General features: G+C 36.1%; 1 non-coding gene across 1 annotated transcript; it reads right to left on the bottom strand.

The window, feature by feature from the left end:
- Nucleotides 1–2,473: 2,473 nt before the first annotated feature.
- LOC122098321 lies at nucleotides 2,474–2,580 on the bottom strand. The gene has a single exon (XR_006145725.1). It is a non-coding gene; the product is annotated as a U6 spliceosomal RNA (small nuclear RNA).
- Nucleotides 2,581–6,798: the final 4,218 nt, after the last annotated feature.

Here is a 6,798-nt window from a genome sequence, read left to right as displayed (position 1 = left end):
TGTAGTACAGATTTCAAACTGAAGAATAAATGGAAGGAAGCAAACAAAAAATACAGTTCCCCTCATCTGATGATGCCTCTACAAGAATGAGGAACGTGTTCATCCTTCTAAGGACCTATGATAAAATATCAAAAAGACATTTTATTCTTCTAGGTCTTCCTTATCTTTGCTATGTAACTTAAATGATGTAAAACACAATATACTGCTCAGATACTTTTATGTTTTATCAAGTTTGCATATTTTTATATGGATTTCACCTCAGTCTACAACATTCCTTCATTGTTCTGTCTCTGATATTTTTACACTATCACGACATAAGATAACCAGTTTGATTTACAGCATGAGAAGTTATCCACCTGGCTTCCTTGGAAGCTGAGCATGGTCAATAGATATTACTTCTGGTTGCTAACACTACATGCAATGGTTTCTGTACTACTTATCATATTCTAATTAGTATTTAAAAAAGAATGCTGGCTAAACTCAAAGGTCATTCATAGGTTTATGTTAAGTGTTTCACAAGTTTTATTCTCTTACTTCTTAAGATAACATTTGGTATAATGCTAATGTTATTACCATTGTAGTGTTGGGAAAAATTGTAGTAAAAACTGTAAGTGCGTGGCCCAAAGATACACACAGTGAGGAAGGAAATGAGTCAAAGTTTCCAAAAGCCTTTCAGCAGTACCAAAAAGGTGGGTAAAATCTCTCCATTCTCTTATGCTCTCAATTCAATATTCATATTGTCCAAGAAATAATAGCATAGCAAATATTTCCCATGGTGATTGTTTTCTGTCACATTTTGTCTTCAACACAGACTGTGTTGGTGACATTAGGTTATCATGCACAGAGCTGAGCTTACAAATTGAGGTCTGAAGACAGCCAAATTTCTTCTGTCCCACAGTTCCAGTTTCTTTTTTAAAAAGTACTAAAACTTTTAAATATCATCACTTACTATCTTTTAACAATCCCCAAATGAATTAAATTGACATATAATCACTCAAAAGGCTTTCAAATTCGGTGATGATTAAACAGGCCCCCATGAAGTAAATTTTCTTTTACTTTTAAAATTGTTCTAAACGCCTTGTGCTGGCTGGTCACACCTATAATCCTATCTACTCTGAATATTTGCTCAGGAGATTGAGATCTGTGGATAACACTTGGAAGCCAATCAGGGCCAAAAAAAAAACTTCATGAAATTATTTTTCAAAATGTTTAATGAACTAGCAAAGAGCCAAGAATTGAGATGTAGCTTATATCGTAGCTCACCAATCTAGATAGGAAAGGCCTAGCAAGGCCTTGAAGCCCTGATTTAAATTCTGAGCATTCCAATATACATGCATGGTGTTCTCATGCACGTGCGTGTATGCTTGTGCGCTGCCGCACTCACACACACACACATTTATTCAAATTACCTTCATATCAGTGTTCTGAATTAATTTCTTTGTTAACAATATTATATGTGTAAAATAGAGGAAATAAACTCTTCCATCTAAGAACATTTTTATATGTTTTTTTATGGTAATAATACTGTGCAGAGGGGTCACATTTACATGAACATGGAAACTAGTAAGTTTCCTAACAAGCATTGTTACCTCCTCCTTTATATTTCCCCTACCATCCCTTCCCTCCCACCTCCACAAGTACACTCCCCTCCCCCTTCCTTCCTCTGCCTAAATTGTAAAGTTCATTTTTCAACATAATGTCTTGTGCATCTCATTGTTACAATGGGTCAACCTGTATCGCTATTTGAGCATTTTTTTCCCTTCCCCTCCCCAAATTAGAGAAGCATACATACAAGATGTAAGTGTACCAACTTCAAATACAGAGAAAACAGGGGTTATAGTGTGGGGAGAAATGTACAAAAAACAAAAAAAAATGACATCCCACATTATAAGTACGTTAGAAACAATAGCAAGAATCAAAAAACCACTTGTTTCCCTATCTTGGGGTTCAATTTCTTTAACATCATCTTATCTGGTTATATGCACATATCTTTTGAACTTTTCTGCTTATCCCAGACATACATTCGTTATTGAAAATAAGGGAAATCATGGGACCTATATTTCTTTGGACTTGGCTTACTTCACTCAATAAATTTTTTTCCAAGTCTTTCCATTTCCTAACAAATTGGGTGATGTCATTCTTTCTGATGGAGGCAAAGAATTCCATTGTGTATATATAACACATTTTCTTGATCCATTCATCTAATGGGGGCATCTGTGTTGGTTCCATATCTTAGCTATCGTAAATAATGTTGCAATAACCATAATTGTGCTGGTAGTTTTAGTATGGTCTTTTTTATGATCATTTGGATAAATCCCCAAAAGTAGGATTACTGTGTTATAGGGGAGTTTTATGTGGAGTCTTCTGAGGCACCTCCATACTGCTTTCCAAAGTAGTTGAACAAGTTTACACTCCCACCAAGAATGCAGTACGGTTCCCTTGTGGCCACATACGTTTCAGCATCTGTTGCTGTAAAAATATGGAACGCTCCAAGACTTTGCATGTCATCCTTGCGCAGGGTGCATGCTAATCTTCTCTGTATCGTTCCAATGTTAGTGTATGTGATGCTAAATTGAGCATAGAACAGTTTTTATATATAAAGTATAATTTTTAATTGATTTTATTAAGCTAGGCAATTCAACAAAAAGTAAGTTCAAAAGAATTGTTGTGAAATTATAGAATCATGTATTTCTTACATAAGCACACATTTAAGAATAAAATCAAGATAGACATGCCAAAAACAAAATAATTCCAGATATTTGTAGTTCAAGAGATGTGTAGGAGGAGAAATTCAATTATTCTATACAAGGCACCTGTCAAAATTAACATTGCAGCAAGTGTTAAGGTTTGTTAAAAGTTTTGATGTTTTAAATATGCTTAATTTTGGGATTTTGCTTATATATGCCAAAAATAGGACTGTTTGGCAGGTATAAAACTTTTCTGTAAAGTATTTAAGATTTAGGATAGCAGACATTAGGTACTTAGTATGTACATTTCAGAGTTTATGGAAACTTTATTAATGAGAAGTTGCAAAGTCTTTGTGTAAAGGAGCAGAGTGAAGAGTTAGACTTTAACTACACAGTTTCTGTTAAAACTTTAGTGATTCCTTACTTTATTTGTTAGCAAGGAATAAATGATGATATAAGCCATAATGTACACATGTATGTTACTATTCACACACATACATATTCTCATGTATACATGCACTCATGGAGAAAGACACATAATTACAGAAAACACAAGTTTCACCAGTTGTTGAATATGCCTTAAAAGGAATAATTGGAACAATATATGTTGAAGATGTATTTGTCCCTAAGAGTTCATTTTCCACTCTTCTTATCTCTTAAAACTGGTAGTTTTAGAGAGATTTGACTTTCAAAATGCAGTACAAGTGATAGCAAGTCACTTGGAAACCTCAGTAAGTATAAGTCATATGTGTCTCCCTGCTCCTCACGGAACGCTTACTCTTGTAGACATTCTTAACAACCAAAATAGCAGGAGAATACCCTGGTAAAGAGTAAAGTTATAAGGCTTTAAATGGCATACTTACTTGAGCTCTTTTTCCAACAACCAGCATGAATTCCTAGGCAGATGAGTGAGTCCTCAGAAAACTGGACTCTACATATACATTTAACTAACCCATGTGAAAATTCCTAGGTGAGAAATGCTGACTGAGGTCTTGCTGATTTCCTGCCGAAGAAAATAAGAAAAAAAGAAAGTATTTTTAATGTTTTAAAGTTTGAGAATAATTTGTAACCTGTCAATAAATGTGTAGAACACAAATACCAACTGACAAAAAAATGATGGCATTTCATTTATGTGCTCTTGGACTTGGGCAGTGATTTTAGATGTGTCTACACAAGTAGAATCAGCATAAATCAAGCCAGCATTTCTTCATTTAAGATATAAGGAAAGGATACTGGTTGACCCATTGTAACAATGAAATATACAAGACATTCTAACAGAGGATGGGTGAAGGGGGAGGTGGAGAGGTGTGAAGGGAAGGGATGGTAGGGGAAAAACAAAGGAGGGGGTAACAATGCTCAATAAGAAATGTACTCATTACCTTACTTATGTAAATGTAACCCCTCTGTACAGTATTTATAATAAAAATATATGTTAAAAAGATACAAGGAAAACTTCTGTACTTATATGAAGTTGTATTTGTCACTCAATATAAGTAAGGTATTGGTTTTAGGACCACAGGCTTATTACTTTGGATACTCAAAATCTCTACATGAACACAGTATATTATTTACATCAGAATCTGCAAACAATCTGGCGCAGTATAATTGTTATGAGAATTTTTACTACATTCCATATTTGTAATGAAAACTAAAAGTATATGCAATATAAACAGATACAAATTTTTTCAGATAAATTTTTTTTTATTTTTTTTTTATTGTGAAGCTACTATAGAGAGGGTTACAGTTACATGAGTGAGGTTATGAGTACACTTCCTCTTGAACATTGTTACCCCCTCCATTGTTTTCCCCCTACCATCCCCTCCCTCCCTCCCTCCCCCGAGGTTCTTTTTTTTTTTTTATTGTGATTAAATGATTACATAATTTCAAAGTCACAAGTTCATTCTAACTTCCCTGGAGCAAATTGTCTACCACAGTCTGTAATATATAACAGTGTTCACATGTTATATACCATATTTGTGATCAGCAGCATGGGGATATTTAGTAGTGGTTCAACCAGATGAGCGGGAGTTCTTTGTTTCTTAAGTCCTGTTAGTTTTATCGTATCACCTAACCTTTTGGATTTAGCATCCACTTATCAGGGAGACCATGTACCGTTTGTCTCTTCGTTCTTGGCTTACCTCGCTCAACATGATTCCTTCTAGCTCCATCCATTTCCCTGCAAATGCCATTATTTTGTCATTTCTAATGGCTGCATAATATTCCATTGTGTATAGATACCACAATTTTTGGATCCATTCATCTGTGGTGGGGCATCTAGTTTGTTTCCATATCCTGGCTATTGCGAACAGTGCTGCAATAAACATGGAGGTGCACGTGTCCTTGTATATTGGTTCCTGTTGTTCAGGGTAGATGCCTAGAAGTGGTATGACTGGGTCGTAAGGGAGGTCAATCTTTAACTTTCTAAGGACCCTCCAGACTGCTTTCCAAAGTGGTTGTATAAGTGTACATTGCCACCAGCAGTGTAACAGGGTTCCTCTTTCTCCACATCCCCTCCAGCATTTGTCGTTGGCTGATTTGTGGATGTGGGACATTCTGACTGGGGTAAGGTGGTATCTCAGGGTTGTCTTTATTTGCATTTCCTTCACCACCAGGGATGATGAACATTTCCTCATGTGTTTCTTTGCCATTTTTATTTCTTCATTTGAGAAGTCCCTCTTTAGTTCCCTTGCCCATTTAGTAATTGGTTTGTTAGGTTTGGGAGGGATTAGTTTCTTGAGTTCCCTGTATATACAGGATGTTAACCCCTTGTCTGATATATTGCTGGTAAATATTTTTCCCAATTAGTTGGTTGTCTTTCTAGCTTAGTTGCGATAGATTTAGCTGTGCAGAAGCTTTTTATTTTAAGGTAGTCCCATTTGTTGAGTCTCTCTCCAACTTGTTGTGACCCTGGGACTCTGTTCAGGAAGTTCCTTCCTGTGCCTATTAGTTCAAGTGTCTCTCCTACTCTGTCCTGTAGTAGTTTCAGAGATTCAGGTTTAATGTTAAGGTCTTTAATCCATTTTGAGTTGATGTTGGTGCATGGTGATAGGCTGGGGTCCACTTTTAGTTTTCTGCATGTGGCTGCCCAGTTTTCCCAGCACCAGCGGTTGAAGAGGCTGTGTTTCTTCCATTGTATGTCTTTGGCTCCTTTTTCGAATATCAGCTGGCTGTAGGCCTGTGGATTTATATCTGGATCTTCTATTCTGTTCCATTGGTCTTCGGGTCTGTTTTTGTGCCAGTACCATGCTGTCTTTGTGATTATAGCTCTGTAGTAGAGTTTGAAGTTCGGCATGGATAGCCCTCCCATATTGTCTTTATCCCCTAGAATTGTTTTGGCTATTCTAGGTCTTTTGTTGTTCCATATAAATATTTGGACTGTTTTCTGTATTTCAGTGATGTACGTCATTGGGATTTTAATAGGAATTGCATTGAATTTGTATATTAGTTTTGGATGTATCACCATCTTTACTATATTAAGTCGGCCTATCCAGGAGCATGGGAGGTCTTTCCATTTCCTAGTGTCTTCTGCAATTTCTTTCTTTAACTTTTTATAGTTCTCATTAAATAGTTCTTTTACATCTTTGGTTAGGTTAATTCCTAAATATTTTATTTTTTGGGAGGTTATTGTGAATGGGGTTGCTCCCTTTATTTCCCTCTCTTCCTGTGCATTATCAGTGTATAGGAAGGCAACTGATTTTTGTGGGTTTATTTTGTATCCTGCTATTTTGCCGAAGTGACTTATGATTTCTAAAAGTTTGGGGATGGAGTTCTTGGGATCGTGGAGGTATAGTATCATGTCGTCTGCAAAAAGGGATAGTTTAACTTCTTCTTTCCCTATGCGGATCCCTTTAATGTCTTTTTCTTGCCTTATTGCCCTGGCTAAGGGTTCTAGGACTATGTTGAAGAGGAGTGGAGACAGTGGACATCCTTGCCTTGTTCCTGTTTTTAGGAGGATTGGTTGTAGCTTTTCCCCATTAAGTATAATATTGGCTATTGGTCTGTCATAAATGGCTTTTATTGTTTTTAGAAATGTTCCTTCTATTCCTATTTTCTCCAGAGCTTTTAGCATGAATGAATGTTGAATTTTATCAAAGGCCTTTTCTGCATCTGT

This window comes from Dipodomys spectabilis, unplaced genomic scaffold (genome assembly GCF_019054845.1).
Source record: "Dipodomys spectabilis isolate Male_0828 unplaced genomic scaffold, ASM1905484v1 ptg000474l, whole genome shotgun sequence".
Lineage (NCBI taxonomy): Eukaryota > Metazoa > Chordata > Mammalia > Rodentia > Heteromyidae > Dipodomys > Dipodomys spectabilis.
The sequence above is the reverse complement of the archived record's forward strand: the minus strand, read 5'-3'. Positions and strand labels throughout refer to the sequence as shown.